The sequence below is a fragment of the Trifolium pratense genome, linkage group LG5 (genome assembly GCF_020283565.1).
Source record: "Trifolium pratense cultivar HEN17-A07 linkage group LG5, ARS_RC_1.1, whole genome shotgun sequence".
Lineage (NCBI taxonomy): Eukaryota > Viridiplantae > Streptophyta > Magnoliopsida > Fabales > Fabaceae > Trifolium > Trifolium pratense.
In genome coordinates, this window is record NC_060063.1 from 5,544,600 (window position 1) to 5,569,104 (window position 24,505).

The window sequence follows — 24,505 nt, forward strand, 5'->3', positions numbered from 1 at the left end:
CAACTACATATTCCAACACCCACCCTCACGCCTAGCGTGGTCCTGGGTCCAATGTCCATATTACAGTCCTTAACCCGGCTTTGATACCATGTTATAGGGTGAGGTTGCCCTCACATATTTATACACTTCACATTCCGGAACCTAAGCAATGTGAAACTTCAAACAAACCAACAACACAACTACATATTTCCAACATCTCCAACTTTTATCATGTAAACTGCATTTAATTTCACCATTCAATCATTTTTCTTTCTTTTTTTTTTTATTTGTTTTTATTTTTACATAGTTCCCGTGAGGTGTGAAAATTCCATAAAAAAAATGAGTGAGCTTTGAGGGATGAATTGATATTTAATTTATACGGTTGATAAAATGCACTTTTAGATTAATAAATTTATAGTAGTTATCACTAGGCTATTAAATAACAAATTCTCTAAAAACATGGTCAAAAAGAGGAAGATTGTTTCATATAACATAGTTGCACCATGATGGTGATGGTGGGTCATACGGTTATCCCAAATTAATAGGTGGAGAAGTGAACTTTCTATGTTTGAACGTGATGGATAAGTGGGAATGTTTTTTTTTTTATAATTATGGATGAGTGGAGTTAATAGTGGTTGGTATTTTAATTTATTTATTTTTAATTAAGTATTTTTAGTTGTTGTTGAGATAAGTCATTTTTTATTGCAATAATAATATTGTTGAGAAAACAAAATCATATTACAACAATTTAAAAAGATTTTTGTTGAAAATATATTGTTGCCAAAATTCTTTATTCTTGTAATGTCTTAAGACACAATTACATTCTACTAATTTTTATCTATTTTTGAATAGCAAACACCTTTATTAAACAACCGATCAAGGCACAACTTGTTTGTAAGTAACTAAGACAAATAAGCTTTATCAACCGAGATGGGTAGAGGAATTGCTATCAATCGAGATGGAAGCTTTATCAGAACTAACATGCATGTTGATAATTATTAGTCCAACGCCAAACAGTCCAGATCGTAGGAAATGGATCCCAAACCATGCCGGCATTTTTCGGTGCGTTCAACTTATGCTTTCCTTCAAAATCGCGACGCACAAACGACTTTTGACAGTAACGTTGTGGATGCGCTACAAAATTTATGGGCGAATGATGTTCCTTCCAAAGTGAGCATTTTCGGATGGCGGTTATTATTAGCAAGACTTCCAACACGTATGGCTTTGGCGAGAAAAAATATTATTGTCAATCCTCATGAATTTAGTTGCACGTTTTGTTTCCGAGAAGAAGACATCGACCATTTATTTTTTAATTGCTCTTTTTCATTACAAGTATGGAAGAAAATTTTTAGGTGGTTGAATGTGGAATTCATACCCTTTGAAGAAGGATGGAAGCATTTTAATACTTTTGGCAGTTTGGTGAAGCATAAGAAAGTAAGACATATAATTTGGTTAGCAACCATTTGGAGTCTATGGCGTGCACGCAATAACATCATATTTAGAGGAGAAGTGGTTATTTTGTCTTCCTTAGTGGATCAAATTATGTTTATTTCCTGGTTTTGATTTATAGGACGAATAGGAAATATTTCTTCTTTTGTATTTTCTGATTGATATAATGACCCGTTAGTGTGCATTTTAAGCATCTAACGGTTTATTTTTTCTTGAATTGTAAGGTTTAAGTACGTACTTCTTATAATTCAATTTTTTCTTATAAAAAAAAAACTAAGACAAATAAACTGTTATTAAAATTATGCTGACCCACAAATCTTATATGTTTCCATGCATGCGATATACAAGTCATTATGTGCTTATGTACCTAAAAATTGTCACCCTGCCCCTGGATCCCCTCAATATACCTTTTGGTCAAAAAAAAAAAGGAAAAGGAAAGAAAGGTTGTGGGGTTATTGTGAATGTGATGTTGTCGCAAGTCATCATGTTGTGATGTTCACATTTGATTAGTGCTACATCGATCTATCATCCAATAGAAACTTGATATAAGCTATATTAGTTAAAAAAAACTTCATTTACTTTTATTACACCCACCACAAAGGAACAAACCACACTCACTCATTTTTCCTTTTTTATTTTTGAGGGGGCTTTTAGTTTTGACTAATGCATTAGCATTTCATCAAGTTTGTTTTTCTCTAGTCCCTTGATCCTCAATTTGTCCGGTTTCAAAAATTTCAAAAATGAACGGTGTTAATGAAAAATTGTTTTTGTCTAGTCCCTGAAAAATGAAATAGTCATTGGATTGAGTAAAAAAAACTTTATAATAATTATACTATATAATATAATTACTTTATGTTATAGAACAGTGTAATTTTGCTTTTTTAATGCATGATGAAATTTTTTTTTTGTTTACAATGAGATGAAAATCGAACTCAAAACTTATAACGTATTGCTGAAACCCCTCACCACTAGACCAAACATAGTGATTTAATGCATAATGAAGTTAGAACAATGTAATTGTTGTTAATTAAAATAATTCACTGCAACATGCAACATATTTATTCCAAATCATATATGAACCAAACTTTGATAAAAAAAATTGAATTTTTTTCTTTCTTTCTTAAGCATGTACTTATATATCCAATGTCTATTCCATTTTTGAATTATTATTATAAATTTTTTCAATTTAAGTGCACCCTAATTTTCAAGTTTTGATCTTATAATCACTTCAAGTTTTTAAAAAATAATATCTAATTTTCCTTAACTTCTTGATCTAATGATCTATAATCGTACAGTTATTGTTTGTTGATTATTGATCTATGAATTAACCACAACATTAAATAATAACGGGAAGTTATGACACATATTAAGCTAGCTAAAAGTAGAAATTTAACAAAGTGTATATCTGAAATTAACCACTTAGATTCTAGTGACTAATGACTTTTATTTAAAGATGGATTATTAAAACATAATTGAGTTCAAATTATGACTGAAATAATGTGATACCCCATACTTAATTTACTATTATATTTTATCTTATTACTACGAAAAGTTATGTTTACTTCTGATTAATTAGAAGTAATCATAACTTTTAATTTTATCTTATCCACAATGGAGAAATCCAATTTTGAGTACCTAAGTGGGTCCCGCGTGTACATATCACTTATTTATAATTTTTTAATAATAGTACATAATAAGCACTCAATCTCTTCAACTCAGCACCTCTTAAAAAATTCTAAACGGGTCCCACAAATAACTCCTCATGTCATCTTTATAAATTAGTCCCACAAACATATTTGAGAAGTGATACTTATTTGATACTAAAATGTGTTGTGCTTCAATGATAGTAGATAATAAGTACCATAAATAATAGATACTATATCATTGAAAATGGTCTTATACAAACATACGCTAAAATAACAAATAATTTTCATTGTTTGTTATACAAACATACGCTAAAATAACAAATAATTTTTTAGTACAACTAACTAACTACTAAGAGAGGGAGTAAGGAATATTATTTATTGACTTTCAAATTTAGTCTCCGAATGCGGGCCCTATATTATTATTTTATGAAATAGCTTTATTGTATGATCTAATTAAAATCTAAAAGGCAATGTAATGTAATTTATAAGTAAATAAATAAAGACTTTTAGCCTAAAAGACTTTTTTTAAAAAGGCAATGTAATTTATAAGTAAATAAATAAAGTTACTCAAATGTAATTAAATAATTAAATAACATGCCTTAGGAGTACTATGTTTGGCTCTCATAACATGCCTTATGTTATTTATGATGAGTACTAGTTAATAAATTTTCTGTTGCTCAAAAAAAAAAATTTAAATAAGTAAAAGAAAAATCTCTCACTACTCTTTCTTTATTGGCTATATATAAAGCCTCAGGAGTAAATTTCAGTGAGTTGAGAAGTAGAAATTCAAATGAACAATTTATTTAGATGAGTGCACATAATGATAATATATAGGAGAGGAAAAATCAATTTTCTGAATTGAGTTACTGAATTGAGGAAAACTAATTTATAAATAATAATATAAAATAACATATGTTTAATTGATTAAGTCAAAAAAACATATGTTTAGTTGATAGCAAAATTTTAATGAAGTGGGGTCAGGTCTGCTAATCTCAATAGATATTCCCCCTAGGCCACCCTGCCACGTCAAATGTCTTTGTGTTAATGCTTTTTACTCTCTCATAGACACAAAGAATATATTTGATAACTTTTTTGATGTAAATGGATCCCTGCATCAATTGTGGAGATCCGCGAGAATGTGGATGGAGGCAAAATGCTAATTTCAAAGCGCAAATATGTATAAAATTAACAATTTGAATGCAGGCTCGGTTTTGGGCCAGGGCAACCAAGCCCCCAGTTCAGGGTCTCCAAAATATTGGGGCCTCAAAATTTTTTTTCAAGTCCATGATCACAGTTATTAGTTAAGTAAATGTTTTGGTGAAAACTTCTGATGAAGTGTTGAGTGGTCTAGTGGTGTGCGCATGGCTGCTAAGTGCCAATGTTTAGGGTGGTAGGTTGGAATCCTACCTATGCTAGTTTTTGATTTTATTTTAAGAGATCAATTCATAATAAATATAGTTAATTTTAATTTAATATTATTTATAGTTCGTATTGAATATGACAAAAATTGTTTCCTTTTATAAAATAACGAGTATTTTATAAATAGAACTCTATAGCTTACAAATAATTTTACTATTTTTTTTATAAAAAAACTATATTTTGTTATTTCTTTGAAAATAAATAATTCATTTTAAAAATTAAGTTGCAATTTTTATTAAAAAACCACAAGTTTTTTTTACAAGACTAAAAATACTATCATTTGAAAATAAATAATTGTTGTTATTGATTAGAATATGACATTTTTTATATTATTGATGTTATTTTCATTTTTTTTTAAAATGTTACTCTCTTTTAAAAATTGCATTTTTTTAAATAAAAAACATATTAACTTTACTAAATTTATTTACCTTTAAAATGCTTCTTTATCCAATTTATCTTGGAGCTCCAAATGTATTAGAACGGCTATATGTTATTTTCAATTTAAATAGTTGATGTTCTTTAAAAAAAAAGAAAATTTAACAAAAAAAAAATTTATTAGGGGGCCTTATAATTATTTGCCCTGAACCTCCAGAATATCGGAACCGGCCCTGTTTGAATGTACTGATTCATTTTGGCTTAACTTTTGCATCCTTTGTTGTTGTGTATTATGCAGGTTAAGACACTTGAGGGACAAGGAGTGCCTTTAGATCAAGCTGAATCCAACCTGCCCAAAATCAAAGCAGAAGTGCAGAACTCACAGGTATTCATTAATTGAGAAGTTGTTATATGTGATTTTTTAAGGACTTTGGTGTTGGTGTCTTGGTGAGTTTAGATATTTAGAAAGCAAATGTACTTAAAAGATTACATTCAAATAGATTGAGTATTTTCTCATGCATTGAAGAATTTGAATCCATTCTGCAAAATTCAAAATCAAGAATAAAATTAAAAATGAACCTTTAGCCATTGAATTCAAACTCGTTAATTTTGATTTTGAAAACTCAATAACATGCAACCAGGAAAATGTAAAAAAATGGAATGCGATCGATGTCATCGGACAGGGCCGGCCCTGTGGTGTGCAAGGTGAGCCACTACACAGGGCCTCAAACATTTAGGGGCCTCAAATTGTTTATATCGGTCTATTAAAAAATTTATATATGTAAAAAAATAATGACTTTGTTACTACTAAAAATATTTTAGTACTAAAAAAAATTAATAGATACACTCTTAATTTTATAAGTAACTTGCGGTTGATTGTAAAAAAAGAAACTAACATTTCGAGAAAGTTTTTTTTCTTGAAGGAACCGTAAGTTGATAATGATATTAGATTGAAGATGTATTTTAATGTTATTGATTAAAATATATCGCTTTTAGATGTTATTTACTATGATGACTATTTTTTATGTTATTTACGATTCAAATAGAGAATAACTTTAAAAAAAAATTGTATTTTTTATTAAAGATCTATTTTTAATTTTCAAACAGGACCTCCAAATAATATTCGGGACCGGCCCTGACATCGGACAAAGTCTTGATTTTAAGCTGAGGCAAGCGGAGAATGACAAGGTGACTATTAATGTTAACCCAAATGGTAGTGGTGATTTCATGACCATTACTGAAGCTATCAACAGCATTCCAGCACCCAACAGCAGAAGAGTAGTTGTTTTCATTGCGCCCGGTCTTTACAGGTATCAAAATTTAATATAAAGTATTATGTATTTTTTTTTGTTTAAGTTACAAAAACTGTTACTCTCATTATTTTTTCCAATTGTAATTGTTGGAATTCTAGAAAACTAAGATATGCAGAGTTTAATTTAATCCATGAAGTTTTCTAATTTGTGATGATTAATTGTTTTAGGGAGAAAATTGTGATCCCTCGAGATTTGGATTTCATAACATTCTTAGGGGATGCAACGAAGAAACCAATTATTACCGGAAATGATAGATCATCTACCATTGGAAGTGATGGCGAACCATTGGCGACGTTCAAGAGTGCAACAGTTGCAGTAGATGCAGACTATTTCATAGCTATCAACATTGTATTTGAGGTAATAAAAAAAAACGAATAAACATAGTATCAATAAAAGGCCTCCACTACTTCAAAGGTTGCAAAATTCAAGGCACCATTGATTTTATCTTTGGAAATGGGAGGTCCCTTTACCAGGTATTATTCTTCCATTTAAAAATTATTTGTTGCTTAATCATGTTTGTTTGTTGTTTAATCATGTTTTCTTGATGCAGGGCTGCACTATAAATTCCATAGCGCAAAATGTAAGCTTTATCACAGCTCAAAAGCGCTCAAGTTTGACATCTGATGATAGTGGATTTTCAATATTAAAAAGCAAAGTAATAGGGAGTGGTAAAGTTTATTTGGGAAGACCATGGGGAGATTACTCGAGAGTAATTTTCTCTTATACCTACATGGACAGTCTTGTTCTCCCTCAAGGATGGGTTGACACTATGGACGACGGTGACCACCACTTGTTAGTACTAACTATACCTTGCCTTCATACAAATTATGCAAATGCAATGCTAAAAGACTTATTGTATGTATTTCTTTGTGCATAAATGCAGGAGCGTATTCTACGCAGAATATAAGTGTACTGGACCTGGATCCAATTTTGCTGGAAGACTTCCATGGATACAGAGATTGTCAGACAAAGATGCCCAAGAATTTATCGGGGTCCATTTCATTTATGGGGAGACTTGGCTCATTACCAGTGGTGGTGCTCGGACCCCGGTCCAAGGGTGCACATTTTTAATCAATATTTTAATTTATATATACATATAAATTAAATTGTACTAAAAAAATTACTTATATATGTTTTACAATTTTTCACTCCGCGGTTTCAAGTTTTGAAATCGTTGAATGACAACTTATTATCTATATTGTCGAACAAATCTCTTTCAATATAAGTGTAACGCCCCAAATTTATTAATTTGGTATTTTATGTTAATTTAATTAATTGGCATGTTTATGTATTATTTAGGATGTCTATTTATTGGGCTAGTGTTTGGTTATGTATGAGCCCATTTTAGTGGAAGGTAAAATGGTAATTTATGGCTATATGAGGTTAATTAAGTTAAAGAGAGAGAGGTGATAAAAAAATTTTATAAGGTAAAGAACATTTAGACATCAGGGGATAAAACAGTCTTTACCCCATCCATTGCCCATATTTCTTTATTATATTAAAAAAAAAAAGGAAAAAAAATTAAAAAACTGGGTATATAGACCTAACCGATTGTCCAAACTTATGACGGTGACCCGAATCAACGCCATTATTGAACAACAACCATATGACGGGTTGAGTTTGTTAGGAGACAAGCCAATGAGGCCGCTCATATATTAGCAAATGTGGCCTCATCTCTAGCTAGTTTCCATATTTTCATTGATGTACCCTCTTGTATCGATTCTATTATTGCTAATGAAATGTCATGAGTTTCCTTCGGTCAAAAAAAAAAAAAAAAAAAAAAAAACAACCATATGACGGCTTCTCCTTGAAGCATCTCCGACGAAACATAAAACAGAGGATCAATGCCGACCAAACAACCTGAGCACTCATCCACAGACGCGACAACAACAAATGAAAACCAACCACCGCAACTACGCCAATGGAGTGGCGGTGAACAGACCCAAAATGGGTTTTCCGACCTAAGCAACCGACTGAACAAGATCAAAGCACAATCGAGCCAGGATCGATTAAGGTCTAGATCGGATTGTAGTAGAGTAGTGCTTGACGGCGGAAGAAGACTGCTATAGAACCACCCAGAAGGGGCTTTTTGGTGGTGATGACGTCGTAAGATGCTAACGCACCACCAGAATGAATGCTACATGGTTGCATCGTAGTTTGGATGATGGAGATGAGCAAAAGAGGTTGGTGGTGGTGCTTGGTTAGATAGAAAATGGCGGGCGGCGGAATCGGCTAGGTTTCAAGGTCATAATTTTGAGATTGAGAAGGAGGTAGAGAGAAGAAAAGATGAGAAATAAGAGGAAGAAGAGAAGAGAGAAAGAAAAATGTTTTTGAAGAAAAGAGAAGAACATAAGAGGAAGGAGAGGAGCTCTAGAGTGATCATCAGGCCTTTCCATCATTTCTCCAATTTCATGATGTAAGGGAAGTTTGATGTTTTCTCTCCTGACCCCGTGATTCTTTTATACCCTCAATATTTCAATTTTGCCCTTGCAAAAAAATTCGGTTTGCAGAAACGAATTTTTACTAGTGCAGATTCAGAGTAAATTTCGGTTTTTAGAAACCGAAATTTGTTTTCAAGCAAAAAAAAACTTCAGTTTCTACAAACCAAGTTTTTTTAAGGGCAAAATTGGAAATTCAGGGGTATAAAAGAAACACGGGGGTCGGGAGAGAAAACATCGGGAAGTTTTATTTATGGGTAGAGTAGGTGGATAATGGTTGAAAGGGATTTTATCTCTCCCAAGATCCCTCATCCCTTTCATAGGTTGGGTTTTGTGATAAAACCCTTGGGTGTAGATTATTGCTTTTGTTGTGAGTAATCTTGTTGGTGCTTTTAGAATTCATGTTTGAATCATATATATGAGAAAATACATGCAATATTGTTGTGTTGTTTTGAGAGAAATGAGTTTTATATGATTTTATGAATTAATGATGAACCTTGGTGATTTGGTGTTGATTGTCGATGAAATGATGTTGTTGAGGTTCAAATATCATGAGTGTTGATTAGTGGGACTAATGGAATTCACATTGGGATTTTGGAAAATCAAAGATTCAATTTTTATAGTTTAAGAAAAACTGTCTTTTTATAAGGTCTGAAGAGAAAACGTAATTTTTTATCCTTTTGCGCTCTGAATTGGTTTTTGTCGTCAACATGAAAGTTGTAACTCTTCTCTTTAGCTTTTCAACACATGTTCACGCGTCTCAATCGGATGCTCGTATCTGAAGTTATGATCCATGCATTGAGCAGCTGTTTTTCAAAATTGTCTGTCCGCCAAATCGATTGAAACTGTCATAACTTGAGAAAAATCATGTTTTTGAGGTCCAATTGATTCCTAATACTTAGGCTACCTATTCCTAATCGTTAGGTGAGTTTATGGGAGTTTAAATCACTACTTTTCTATGATAAACTTGGTGGTTAATTAGGAGAAGTTGTTTTGGAAATAAAACGAAGTTAGTAACCAATAACTAGAGGATTTTGGGGAGTGTTAGAGAATGGAGTTGGGTGAGGTTTAAGATAAATTAAACCATGTTATCTTATCCTTATGATGTAGATGATGTGTTATGGTTGGTTGAGTAACATTGTTGTTTGTCTATGAATATTTTCATAAGATTAATGGTGATGTCAATGCATGAAAATTGATAATGAATTGATGCATGATTGGAGATGATGTATCATACCGACACATCTGCTCTCTCAATTCCTCTGCCACTGTGCCACCACCTAATCCTGCATAACCACTAATTTTTACCTACACAGCATATGCAAGAATTAGGATTTCTAGTCATTTTTACCAGATGAGCAGGACATGCGCGGTAAGGAGCTACCTGCGTTAAAAATAACACATGTATCATGCGCGGTAAGGAGCTATCTATTGTCGCGGCGTGAAAAATAATCCTCGAGTGTGAACACTCGAAAAATAACAGAGTCGCACCGAATTTTATTTATCCCAAAAAAGGGAAAGGAAAATATCAAGAAAACCTTGAGGGTGAGAAATGGGTTCGGGAGTTGGTTATGCGAGGGGAAGGTATTAGCACCCCTCACATCCGTTGTACTCAATGGAAACCTTTTAGAGGGAAATGTTTGTTTGTTTTAATGTGTTTTTTAATGTTTGCTTGATTACTTGTTCCTTGCTTCATCGATAGATAAGTTATTTTTTATTATTATTTATGTGATTGTGGATACGGGGAAAAAGGTTTGTTTTTTATTATTGTGCCCGACAAGATGTTAAATCTTGCTCCTACGTATTCCCAGGTGCAATGGGAAAATTAGGGTTTCGTAGTTCAGGGTAAAAAATGTTTGTGGGTTGGTTGTTTTTAGACGCATGACGTCTAAGTCGCATTCTCGTATTTAAACGCTGCTTGTATGCTCGCACTTTGGAGGCTTAAGCGTGGTTTGTATTACGAAGAATGTCGCATTCTCGTATTTAAACGCTGCTTGTATGCTCGTAAAGTGGAGGCTTAAGCGTTGTTTGTGTTACGGAGAAAGGACGAAAACGTCACCCGTTTTATGGAAAAAGTTTTACTTTTACTGCGCGCGTGGGCAGTGAAAATGGTTTGAGTGTGTTGAGTTGATTTTAGGAGTTTTAATGAAAACGTCCGAAAATGAGGATAATTCGAGTCACGAGCCATATGTCAGGGTCTCAAACTATCCGGGGAAGAAAGCCATACGTCAGACTAGCCCCTTTTCATTCTGATTATGCTTAAGTTCTTTTATTTGATTTAAGAAAGTCAAAAGAAAAGATGAAGCGGGTAACGAAGTGTTTTAACGTTTTTTAGCGTTTGGGAATGAGAATGATTCAAGTCACGAGCCATACGTCAGGGTCTCGAATCATTCGGAGAAAGAAAGTCATACGTCAGACTAACCCTTTTTCATTTCATTTATGATTTAGTTTGATATGTTTAAGCAAGATTACCAAGAAATAAAGCAAACAGATATAATATAACAATAAATATATGCATGACTGAAGCTTTTATCAACCGAACAATTTTGCTTAATCATGATTATTTAGAGAGAAAAAATAAGAATGGGAATAATTCGAGTCACGAGCCATACGTCGGGGTCTCGAATTATTCGGGGAAGAAAGTGATACGTCAGACTAACCCTTTTTCATTCCATTTATTTTAATTGTGAGGTTTTTCAAGTAAAGAAGTGTTTTTGAGAAACAAACTTGAGATGAAAGTATTAAATCAAGTAAATAATCCAAACATGAACTTATTAAAATAAGCTTGAGAAGTTTTGATTAATTAATCATTTAACTAACAATCACTTATTTAAGTGTTTAACCATTTAAGCACTTAGTAACTTAAGCACTTTTAATTAAACAACTTAAATGGTTACTCACTTAATCAAGTGTTTAATTAATTGACTAATTAATCAACAACTCAAATAATCATTTCTAAATGATAAGCACTTATTTAAATAAGCACTTACGTGAATAAGCTCTTATTTGAATAAGCACTTATATAAATAAGCACTAAAAAATAAGTAAAACGTAACTGGGGGTGCAAGAATGGGTTCTGGGGCTGAAGCAATAGCAATCTGCAACACCAGGCCCAACCCAAGATCTAATTCGTCCAAACAAAAAAAGGATAAGCAGGATATGATCCAGTGTGGCATGAGCACAGAGGCGCACAGTAGACGTCACATATCTGAGCCTTTAGATTAAATCAGGCGGCCAGGATTTAAAATTCCCATAACAGATCTCGGCCCTTGATCTTTTAAATAAAATCAAACGGCTGTGTTTTAAAAACGGAGGGAGCCGATGACGCGTCGCCACGTCATCGTCTTCAACAACAACAACATCAATTCTTCGTCAAAAATTTAAAAAGAATATATCGTTTTGCTCAGTTTTCCGCGTAGATCATGAATATACACTTAGATTTTTCAAAAGATGTTTGTATCTCAAAAAAAGTTCGAAACTTTAAAACCCAAAAAACTTTAAAATTCACATTTGTACGAATTAAACAAAATCAAGGGTTGGAAAAGCTTCAGTAGGTGTTCATGAGTAAAAAAACGTTTAAAAACCTACTTGTTTTGAGGCTTGTTTAGGTGGGTTAACACCTACTCTTTTCTTTGCTATTTTTGAACTTTGGGTGAGCTTCTATTGACGCTTTTTCTTCGTTTTTCTTGTGTGTTTCACTACTGAGATGTATTAGAAGAGTTTTGTGAAGAAAAATTGAAACTTGAATGATGTTTGTATGGATTTCGAAAAATGGAAAAAATGGTGAAAAAAAAATGAGATTTTTGGTGATTCTAACTCTTCAGAAAATCCAACCTCTATTCCTCTCTTCTCTGCTGCTTATATAGAGACAATAGGAACATTCTAGGCTGACGGAATTAGGTTAAAAAGGGTGAAAAAAGAATTTTCTCATGAGTGGCATTTTTGGGAATTTTTGGAGTTATAGTGGTAGTTTTATTGGTTCCAATCATGATCCTTATCCAATGATTGGAGGGGATCACGAAAATTGATGAGGTGGCTACCTTCTAGAACATTCTAGGTTGGAATGGAGGTGTGCAATAATTGTTTTGGTATATTCCCTTTTTGGTGTTTTTGGTATATTTTTTGGTCACTTATTCCATATTTTTTGGTAGTGTTGACTTTGGTCAAATTGGTATTTTGGTGAGTGGACCTTATTTGGGGTAAAAGTGGAATTTTGATAGTGAAATGTGGTTTCTCGAAGTTGAAGCAACAAAATGCATATAAAAATAATATTTTTTTGAATTTTTGAAATAATAATAAAATAATGGAAATAAAATAATGATAAAAATGGGGTAGGACAAAATTAGGGTACGACAGAATAAGGATTTCTAGTCATTTTTCCCAGATGAGAAGGACATGCGCGGTAAGGAGCTACCTGCGTTAAATTGGCAGACAAATGCATCAAGTTTACTGCCTTAATGGGAATTAGGAAATCAAATTTATAGTATAATAGAACCCTAGGTGTATAGTTTGAGATCCAAAACTCAGATACTTCCATTTGAAGATTCGGCATATCAGACCAATTGATAGAAACCCAAATTAAGAGAGAACACAAGAGTTAATATTATTGCTTGAAAAACTAACTATCATAGAATATTTTCTCTGCCTAATCACAAATAAGTAATTTCCTAACATAAATTTCCACACTGTGGGCTAGGAAGTATGAGCCCACAATCCTAACATTGTTTTGCTGTGGGCTAGGAAGTGAAATTCATCAAATGAAATGCATATGCAAAAATTTGAGTACGGGTGGGCAGGTTTATCATTATGCAAGGAAAGAACGTCTTTTGGTTTTCAGTAAATTCAAATTTAGACACCTGTTTGAATTAAAAAAAAAAGGAAAAAGAAGTTAATTCAACGTGTTTGTGGTTTTCATCGTGAATAACAAAAACATGTTCTTGTAACTCATCGAAACGGTAAAAAGAAACATGTTCTTGTAACTCACCGAAACGGTAAAAAGAAGAGAGGTAACCCAGATACACATTAATGCATGAATTTATTGTGCTTGTCAAATACACATCTTAGCTTCTAGCCATTTAATAGACCGAGCTCGAATGACACCAGGAACAATTACGCGTAATGGCTAAAGAAAGACACAAATTATACTTTGGAAGTTTAGCAAGAGAACACAACACATACCTGCAGTGTGGCAGTTACATTATACTTTGGAAGCTTCCTGTAATCAAAATAACATTTTTTCTGACTTGAGCAGCTGCGTAAGTGTTTAAAAGGGCTTATAAAAATAGCATACGAAATGCTCACAAGATGCTTTTAGCTTTTTTAACTAAGCTCCCTATGATAGCTTATAGAAACAGCTTTTATCATATAAATGCTTATTTATAAGCTATTTCTACAACATAAAACAAAATAAAGTCAAACTGTTTCCGTATTAGCTATAAATTGTTTTCATAAGCTATCTTAGAGAGCTTATGGAAATAAGCAATATGAACATATCACAAGTTGTTTCTATAAGCTCTTCATAGTAGTCACACGAGTGCTTATGCGCATATGTAAGCTCAAATAAGTCAATCCAAACAAACCTAAGCATAAGAAAATCCTAACTGAATTCCGTATTCAAAACAAACTTAACTAACCTGACATCTTTCATAAAGAGCTGTTTGGAATGTTCCACGAGACCAGATATCACCGCAGAGTATCTGTTCATAAATACCAAACATTTCATAAAATATAATAATATAAACTATTATATAAAGTCAACTCTAAAGATAATTACCATTAACAACCTCTCTGGCGCCAATTTGGGTGGGCTAATTTAGCTTCTTCAAAAAAAATAAAAAAAATTACCATTAACAACTGGGGTGGGTTGAGTAGCTCTACTAGTTTGAGCTAAGGGTTCAACCCCGGACAAAGGCGAAAAATTATTAATCTAAAAACCTAACAACTAATATTGGTCGCTTAAAAAAAAAAACACTACAATTAACTACGATTAACGCTTAATATTTGTTCACATCTTAATCAAATGAATTTAAAAACCAACTACAAGATTTAGTCAATCTTTTCCTGAAGAATTTGCCCACGACAATACAATATTTTCCAAATTCAATTTTCAATTCAAAAACATATGACACAAATATTTATACTGAAATTTGGATAGATTTATATTACCTAAATACTACCTCCTCTCTTGCATAAAAATAGCAAGATAAAATACAATAAAACTACTCCTTTCGGTCTCATATAAAATATCCAATATCTGATGTATGTGATCCATAATATATATTTGATACATCAGTTATTCAATTAATCTAAAAAATGTATCTTTGCTTGTATATGAGACCAACGGATGTCTGTATTTTACCAAATCACGCCACTACACTTCACTCTACTTTAATACTATGACATGATGTTTTTTTGTAGAGAAGAGAAGGGTGACGAGGTGGTTCTTTGGAATAATATGATGGTGCTGTTAATCCTGCCATTTTTTTGTTTAGGAATAGAGTGAGTGGAAATGATGAAGAAAAAGAAGAAGGATTTGGAACCACATTGCAAGATTACAAATGCTCAAAATTAGGCATGGCAACAGAACATGTGGGTACTCGCCTGAACCCACCCCGAGGTTGACGGGGAAAAACCGATTTAATTGGGTTTGAATTTTTCTCGATCTCAAAACATGGAGATGGGGCGGGTAACGGGATATTGGTACCCACCCCGAACCCGTCGTTTATAAAAATTACTATATTACCCCTATTTAGAGTCTAAAACAAAACAAAATTAATTTAGTTATTAAAAAAAAAATTAACTCAAGAGGAATTTTATGAGATTATGTGGGTCTCTTGTAACTTAAGTAAAATTATGGGTTTGATTCATTTTAAGGTAAAATTTCTAACAATTAGGTTATTAGACAAAAAAAAAAATCATGGGTTTGATCTTATCTTTGGTAGTTTATGGCCAATTTGGGTCCACAAAATTCGACTAATTAGTCTTTCAGTTGTGCGCAAAGGATATTTGTTTTTCGCAGAAATAAAAAACAAAAATTATATACCAACCCATCATATGTATGGTGTTTAAAAACAAATAATGTGTGTCATTTATTAAATAATGTGACAACATATCATTTGGTGCATGTGTAAAAAAACATTACACTAACCGTGCAATTAAAGTCTTATTGATTTGAGTTTAATTGACATAAGCATACAAAATAAAAAAAACTTTACACACTCGATCAATAAGAATGTTTCAACCTTCCATGTCATATAAAAAAAGTGGGGTGAAGTAGCAGAAAACATGGTCGTGATTGGTTGACAGTGTAAAATTATTTTACACTGTATGTGCATATTCTTTTTTCTCTATTGATTTACTTGTATTCGTATTGGAATGGTCGTAAAAAATTATCTACATAAAAAAGATGATTTTTTTTTACATAAAAAAATTATATCGAATATGTCTTGGTGAGCATAACTCAATTTGCAAGGACATTGCAAATTATTGCAGGGACTAGAGTTCGAACCCAGTACTCCCACTTAGGCTATGTTTGGTAAAATTAAGCTATCAGCTAACTGGTAGTTGAAAAGCTAGCCGATAGCTTATCAGCTAGCTTTTAGCTGATAGCTGAAAAGATAGCATAATGAAATTAAAATGTTTGGTAAATTTAGTTTTTATAAATATAAATTGACGTAAAAGTACATGGTTATTTTATGTGAGTGGGTAATTATTTTCGTGAATGTGTAGTTTTTTTATTAAAAGAAAATAAATATAAATAATAAGGTTAAAATTGGAAGAAAAGGTAAAAAACTATAAGCTCAAACGTTACTTGAAATAACATATGAAAAAAAGCTATAAGCTGGTATAGAAAAACTCGTTACCAAACACCTCTAATTTTATGAAACAAGCTTATAAACTACTATAATAAGATATAAACTAGCTTATTCGTATTACCAAACACACCCTTAATCACCTTTAAAAAGGTAAAATTCTAGTCACCAGACTATTTGACAAAAAAATACATCAAATATAAATATAAAGTCAATATTACAAAAAATGAAAATGATAAATCTCTATATAAATTTACATGATCCAAATTAATACTCCGTCCGGTCCTATTACAATGTTATACATTCATTACATAAATACATTCACAAGGTTAATTTTGGAATTATAACACCTAATATTTTAGAATTTTTAATAAAAAAAATAAGTCTCTTTCATAGGTTTATTTTTCTCAATGTGTTTCTTATATATAGGAGCGGAATGAATAACATACAACGATAAAATACTTATAAATAATAAGATATAAAATCAAAGTTATCGGAATATTAATAATCAAATTTATCGGAAAAAAAATGGCTGAGAGATGGATAGTGGTATCAAGCAATAATGAGGGGAGAAAGGACAAAATGTCAATATCTTATGAATTGTTGTTTGATGTGAAGATATTTGGGAATTTTTGTTAATATTTGAAGTGATTTCTTTTCATATGGTGAAGTGATGAACGGTGTAATTTTGTTTTTAACTGCAAATATATTACTAAAGCAAACTGTACAAAAAGTACAGCCCAAAAAACAACACAATATTCTCTAAATTAACAAGTAAAGAGAGGCCAAACAACACTACAAAAATTAGTAGAGTGAACGAAAACACATTAATCTACACTAAGAATGTTGTTATTGTTGGTTATTTAAAATAACTCACAATCTACCAATCATTAGTTTGGTCCAGTGATAATTGGCACTAGATTTAGTAGGAATGATCACTGTTCAATCCCCCGCAACTATGATAGGGAGGGGCTGTAATCATTGCCAAAACTGACCCTGAATCAGATTAGGTAGTCCAGTGAACCAGATACTGGTGGTGGAAAAGAAATCACTATCTTGATCAAAATAAAATAACTCACTATAACACATTAATCTACAGATTCTATAACCCACTTGGTGTTGGTCTAGTGGTGTTGGTTTGGGTCCTTGGAGTATGCTCCTCTCAAGGTCTCAAGTACGATTCCCCCTAGTGTCAATTTCAGTGGGCTGTCCATACAGAGCAAAAAACTCTGACTTTAAATGGGGCCCCTGCAAGTGGACGGTGAGATTGGTCCCCTTGAATTAGTCGGTCTTAAGACCGGATACCAAGCTTTCAAAAAAAATCTACAGATTCTATTTTAAAAAGACTGCATAATTTTGGATAGAAAAAAAAAAAAAGAAAAAGAAGAAGATCAAGTGAAGCCACATTTTTTAAGGGATTTTATATGTTGGGAAATGCTAATATTTTCTCTTAGGACACTTGTTAGTGTATACTAATGATAGAAATTTTGTATTAAAAATTGCACATTATATTTGTTTTAAAGTAAATTTTGTTGAAGACATAATTACCATTTGAAACATTCTTCATATTGAAAATAAATTCATTGTATATTTTCAAATTAGTAGCAACCTATATATAGCCTCCTTGGAGAAAGAAAATAATGACATCTAAACCAAAGTAGAAGCAAATTAAAAATTACAATTGATGTGTATTTGATCTCTAATGAATGTCATAATGAAAGAGTGCTATCAAAAAAATATACTATAGTTTTGAACTTTATGTTTTTAAGGGAAATAAAAAATTAGAAATGCAAAGCTAGCTTAAGGGCTGGGATCAGTCCTTAAAGAGAGTTTTAGAAAAAGTTGAGGTTCTAATTAACAGAAAATGATAAGGAGTTACTACCCTCCTTTTGTTCTAAGTACAAGAAAATTTTTGGTGAAACCAAATAAATTATTTTAAAAAATATAGAAGAAACTTTGGATATATTATTGGTAAATGCTTCTAATACATTAGAGTTGGTCGTCGTCGTCGAGGACTTATTCGTGGTAAGCAACAAGGGTGGTTGAGAGTTTGAGGTGTGTGAAAAGACCTCGACGACGATGACCAACTCTCAAACTCACGCGATTACTAAAATGCTAATGGGTGAGAATAAATTGTTAGTCCCGATCATGTTGGAGTTTAGTTCCAATGTATTCAACATCTTATTCAATTGAATTGGAAGGTTAAAATTCAACACTTTTATATTGTGAAACTAACAAATTTATTTATTTATTTATTTTATTGCGAGTTCTAATCAACACCCTAATATTGCGAGTTCGAATGAACACCTCTAATATCGTAAATGTTTTACAATATGAACTGTATTCTTTCTTTCTTTCTTTCATTCTTACAAAACACGCAATTTTCAAACCTAGTTAGTAGCTTAATAAGGCCATTTCAATTTTTCATTTCTCACAAGCACTTTTTGAAAAGTTACTAACTTGGCTATGCTTCAAAATAGGCATGCAGTGCAAATAACGTGCGTGTAATATATATATACACAATTAGTAATTACTTTATGTTATAGATCTAAAAAATTATGAACTTAATCTTTACCAAAAAATTAATAGATCTAAAAAGAAATATAGAACAACATTTCTTAATGTGAAATCAATTTACGTGCTTATAATTGGATTAAAGCTAATCTATATTGGGTTTAGGGATAACGTGTGGTACATAACTCATGTCTCATAAATTGTCAAAATAAAATAAAAAAAACTCATGATGTCTCATAAGGGAGAAACTTGTTGAAGTTAATTTGTAGCACTCTAACAATGATACCATTTTAAGTTTCATACATTACTAATAAGTGACCCTTAGTCCTATAATTTTATGTAATATTTATGAAACACATACATATTTTACTTCAATGATACAAAATTATACAACTCTCACTGAAAAAAAATCAATATTTCATGATTGTCTTGGTAAAAAAAAATAATATCTCATGATTGTGGTTTATTTTTTGGATGGAAATATAAAAAAGAAAATCTAGTGAAGCTAAATATATAATTCGCTATAAAACATTTCTCAAGGGATTTTATTTGTACAAATGTACTTCAAATTCAAAAAATGTTTGCAGCCGAGGATTCATATTCCTATCATCCAATAGAAACTTGATATTAGTTAAAAAACTTCATTTACTTTTATTACACCCACCACAAAGGAACAAACCACACTCACTCGCTAAAAGAAAGAAATACGTCCCACTCATTTTTCATTCATCATTTTTCCTTTTTTAGTTTTGAGGGGGCTTTTAGTTTTGACTAATGCATTAGCATTTCATCAAGTTTGTTTTTGTCTAGTCCCTTAATCTTCAATTTGTCCGGTTTCAAAAATTTCAAAAATGAACGGTGTTAATGAAAAATTGTTTTTGTCTAGTCCCTAAAAAATGAAATAGTCATTGGATTGAGTAAAAAAACTTTATAATAATTATACTATATAATATAATTACTTTATGTTATAGAACAGTGTAATTTTGCTTTTTTAATGCATGATGAAGTTTTTTTTTTTTTGTTTACAATGAGCTGAAAATCGAACTCAAGACTTATAACGTATTACTCAAACCCCTCACCACTAGACCAAACCTAGTGACTTAATACATAGTGAAGTTAGAACAGTGTAATTATTGTTAATTAAAATAATTCACTGCAACATGCAACATATTTATTCCAAATCATATATTACACATTCATGTTAGTTGATATGAATAAAATATATGAATGGTCCTACATGATAATGATAGCTATTACGAAAACTTCTATATATACCTCTTTCATTCTACATTTGACATAAACATAATATCAACAAATTCTCTTCTTATTTTCCTTCGTTCCATCTGTTTTCTCCTCCTCTACCGATGGCAATGCTACTCTTCTTCATTATTGTGATTTCTGCTGCTGCAGATAGTTACTCTTCTTCTCCACCACCTTATGAGGTTAGCTAGCTATATGAACCAAACTTTGATAAAAAAAATTGAATTTTTTTCTTTCTTTCTTAAGCATGTACTTATATATCCAATGTCTATTCCATTTTTGAATTATTATTATAAATTTTTTCAATTTAAGTGCACCCTAATTTTCAAGTTTTGATCTTATAATCACTTCAAGTTTTTAAAAAATAATATCTAATTTTCCTTAACTTCTTGATCTAATGATCTATAATCGTACAGTTATTGTTTGTTGATTATTGATCTATGAATTAACCACAACATTAAATAATAACGGAAAGTTATGACACATATTAAGCTAGCTAAAAGTAGAAATTTAACAAAGTGTATATCTGAAATTAACCACTTAGATAGATTCTAGTGACTAATGACTTTTATTTAAAGATGGATTATTAAAACATAATTGAGTTCAAATTATGAATGAAATAATGTGATACCCCATACTTAATTTACTATTATATTTTATCTTATTACTACGAAAAGTTATGTTTACTTCTGATTAATTAGTAGTGTGGGGAGTTGACAGTTAGAGCAACCACAATGGAGAAATCCAATTTTGACTACCTAAGTGGGTCCCGCGTGTACATATTACTTATTTATAAACGAGTCCCACAAATTCAGCACCTCTTAAAAAATTCTAAACGGGTCCCACAAATAACTCCACATGTCATCAATAACTCTACATCTTTATAAATGAGTCCCACAAATTCTATTATGTACTATGAGAGAGAGTACTTATTTGAGAAGTGATACCTATTTGATACTAAAATGTGTTGTGCTCCAATGATAGTACATAATAAGTACCATAAATATCTAATAGATACTATATCATTGGAAATGGTCTTATACAAACATACGCTAAAATAACAAATAATTTTTTAGTACAACTAACTAACTACTAAGAGAGGGAGTAAGGAATATTATTTATTGACTTTCAAATTTAGTCTCCGAATGCGGGCCCTATATTATTATTTTATGAAATAGCTTTATTGTATGATCTAATTAAAATCTAAAAGGCAATGTAATTTATAAGTAAACTAGCGGGTCAGGCAGGCGCGTTGCCTGTGTCTAATTTATGTACAAAAAAAAAAAGATACGCCTTATGTTATGGTGAGTTTGTTAATAAAAAATTTTTGTTGCTACTAAAAAAAAGCAATGGTAATGTTGGTATTATGAAAATTCTACCCCAAAACTCATGTATTCTTTTTATATATTATAGTATAGAATAAATATAGATGAAAAAACCATAAAAAAAAGAGAGGAAGTTAAGGGCAATTATGGAATAATTAAAAAAGCATAAAGGAAGTTAAGGGCAAAATGGACAAAAAAAAATCCAGCCCAAACTCCCTTATCCCCTTTATATATTGTTATAGATATAGTATAGAATAGATATAGATGAAAAAACCATAAAAAAAAAAAGAAAGGAAGTTAAGGGCAATTATGGAATAATTAAAAAACCATAAAGAAAGTTAAAGGCAAAATGGACAAAAAAAAATTCATCCCAAACTCCCTTATCCCCTTTATATATTGTTATAGATATATAAAGACTTTTAGCCTAAAAGACTTTATTTAAAAAGGCAATGTAATTTATAAGTAAATAAATAAAGTTACTCAAATATGTAATTAAATAATTAAATAACATGCCTTAGGAGTACTATGTTTGGCTCTCATAACATGCCTTATGTTATTTATGATGAGTACTAGTTAATAAATTTTTTGCTGCTCAAAAAAAAAAAAAATTAAATAAGTAAAAGAAAAATCTCTCCCTACTCTTTCTTTATTGGCTATATATAAAGCTTCAGGAGTAAATTTCAGTGAGTTGAGAAGTAGAAATTCAAATGAACAATTTATTTAGACGAGTGCAGATAATGATAATATATAGGAGAGGAAAAATCAATTTTCTGAATTGAGGAAAACTAATTTATAAATAATAATATAAAAGATCATATGTTTAATTGATTAAGTCAAAAAAACATATGTTTAGTTGATAGCAAAATTTTAATGAAGTGGGGTCAGGTCTGCTAATCTCAATAGATATTCCCCCTAGGCCACCCCCTGCCACGTCAAATGTCTTTGTGTTAATGCTTTTTACTCTCTCATAGACACAAAGAATATATTTGATAACTTTTTTTGATGTTAATGGATCCCCGCATCAATTGTGGAGATCCGCGAGAATGTGGATGGAGGCAGAATGCTAACTTCAAAGCGCAAATATGTATAAAATTAACTATTTGAATGCAGGCTCGGTTTTGGGCCAGGACAACCAAGTCCCCAGCTCAGGGCCTCCAAAATATTGAGGTCTCAAATTTTTTTTTCAAGTCCATGATCACAGTTATTAGTTAAGTAAATGTTTTGGTGAAAACTTCTGATGAAGTGTTGAGTGGTCTAGTGGTGTGCACATGGCTGCTAAGTGCCAATGTTTAGGGTGGTAGGTTCATATCCTACCTATGCTAGTTTTTTATTTTACTAGACGATTACCCGTGCGATGCACAGGTCTTATGCGTTGTTTTATACTGTAACATCAAAAAATTATTTGTATAGGTAATAATTTTAAAATCGAAACAATAGGTATTATCAAAATAATAATAATAACAATAGAAATTATCTAAATGGGAAAAATTGATGTTGAAACATAATAAGTTTTTTTATATTATAAATCTCGTTGGAAGATTCTGAGTTGGATAAACTACTTCATTATCGAATCTGTCATTTATATTAATTTGAAACATATTGGGACAAAGATAAACCAACTTAACTCGTACTCAAAATCGAATATGATAAAAATCACGCAAAGCATGCAAACCATCAGTAAATTTTATTTTATCTATTTTTTTACTAACAATTCAAATTGAATTTTATTTGGATCAACCAAAAGAACATGACAATGAATTTGCATACCAAAATTATCAGTAAATAGTCCTAACAATCGACCAACTTCCTATATGCACAAAAATTGGAAAAAAGATTATCAGCAAAAGTATTAACTATTTTGTACCAAAAATAATAAATTGAACAAAAAAAATTAAAATGAATAGTAACCGAAAACAACAACAACAACAACAACAACAACAACAACAATAATAATAATAATAATAATAATAATAATAATAATAATAATAATAATAATAATAATAATATAATAATAATAATAATAATTAGTACCACACATTAAATGAATGTAAGTGGATGATGTGGCTAAATGAAAGATTTTGATTGGTTTAAGTGGGTGACGTGGATTAGGGTTTAGATAGTCAATTGGATAACTATCTAGGATTTATATATATAGATTTTAAGAGATCAATTCATAATAAATATAGTTAATTTTAATTTAATATTATTTATAGTTCGTATTGAATATGACAAAAATTGTTTTCTTTTATAAAAAAACGAGTATTTTATAAATAGAACTCTATAGCTTACAAATAATTTTACTATTTTTTTTTAAAAAAAACTATATTTTGTTATTTCTTTGAAAATAAATAATTCATTTTTAAAATTAAGTTGCAATTTTTATTAAAAAACCATAAGTTTTTTTTACACGACTAACAATACTATCATTTTTTTAAGGTGTATTTTGTTGTTATTGATTAGAATATGACATTTTTTATATTATTGATGTTGTTTTAATTTTTTTTTAAAAGTTACTCTCTTTTAAAAATTGCATTTTTTTAAATAAAAAACATATTAATTGTACTAAATTTATTTACCTTTAAAATGCTTCTTTATCCAATTTATCTGGGAGCTCCAAATGTATTAGAACGGCTATATGTTATTTTCAATTTAAATAGATGATGTTCTTTAAAAAAAAAATTAACAAAAAAAAATTATTAGGGGCCCTTATAATTATTTGCCCTGAACCTCCAGAATATCGGAATCGGCCCTGTTTGAATGTACCGATTCATTTTGGCTTAACTTTTGCATCCTTTGTTGTTGTGTATTATGCAGGTTAAGACACTTGAGGGACAAGGAGTGCCTTTAGATCAAGCTGAAGCAATAACTGCTGCTGCCATAACTAATCAGTCATTGGTACCAAAAGAAGAAATGCAAGCTGAATCCAACCTGCCCAAAATCAAAGCAGAAGTGCAGAACTCACAGGTATTCATTTAA

General features: G+C 31.0%; 1 pseudogene; it reads left to right on the plus strand.

Moving 5' to 3' along the window:
• The first annotated feature begins 1,011 nt into the window (after positions 1-1,011).
• Positions 1,012-24,505, plus strand: LOC123885918 (annotated as a pseudogene).